This window comes from Arachis duranensis, chromosome 3 (genome assembly GCF_000817695.3).
Source record: "Arachis duranensis cultivar V14167 chromosome 3, aradu.V14167.gnm2.J7QH, whole genome shotgun sequence".
Classification (NCBI taxonomy): domain Eukaryota; kingdom Viridiplantae; phylum Streptophyta; class Magnoliopsida; order Fabales; family Fabaceae; genus Arachis; species Arachis duranensis.
This window is the reverse complement of record NC_029774.3, coordinates 126,483,679-126,484,552: the sequence shown is the minus strand read 5'-3', so window position 1 is coordinate 126,484,552 and position 874 is coordinate 126,483,679.

Below are 874 nucleotides of genomic sequence, written 5' to 3'. Positions count from 1 at the left end.
CTTTAATTTTCGAAATATATTTTTTTTATATTTAAATTGAATTTATTGCACTCCTAGCAAACCTTCCTAATTTTGTAAGATTTGTCATATTTCGATGATAATAATTTTTTTTATCATGGTATATATTTTTTTAGAGTCGGTTAAAAAATATATTTTTTTTCTAGATTAAAAGCATAAAAGCGGTTGAAGAGTATAGGAATTTAAAGTTTGTCGGAATTACGACGAAATTTATGATTTTTATAAGGATAGAACAAGCTTGCTAAAAAAACAAATTAAATTTAAAAAATTAAAGTTTGAATAATTTTTTTAAAAAATATTTTTTTTTATTTTACAATAGAAAAAATTCCTCCATAGTCGTTACAAAATGTTCAATATTGTATGGAGTCCTCTATAACAATAAATACATATGGTTAAAAATATTAAATGTGTGGAACCCACCTACCGGTTTACTTGTATTAGTTGCGATTTTCTTCAGACTTCGGAGATGATAGTGAAAGATAACATTAAGCTAACGATCAACTTGAATTTATGTTAATTAATTATGAATAACAAATTGATAATTAATCATATTGGTGGGAGATTATTGGAGAGTTAGTAGCTAGCTTTTAGATTTCATGAGAATAGGTAGCTAGAAATGTAAAAGTTAGGATAATAAAAAAATTCTTCTCTTCTATTCCACAAACCATTTTTACTATCCAAATCAAATCAAAGACTATCCCTTCTTCAGTTGATGAAGGAATCAGCTTTTTTGATATAATGAATCTGTATACAATATCTATTAGAAGCATTCACATGCTAGGTGTGTATTAAAAATTTTAACTATTAAATTAATTATTAATATATAATATATTAAAATATAAAATATACATTAAAA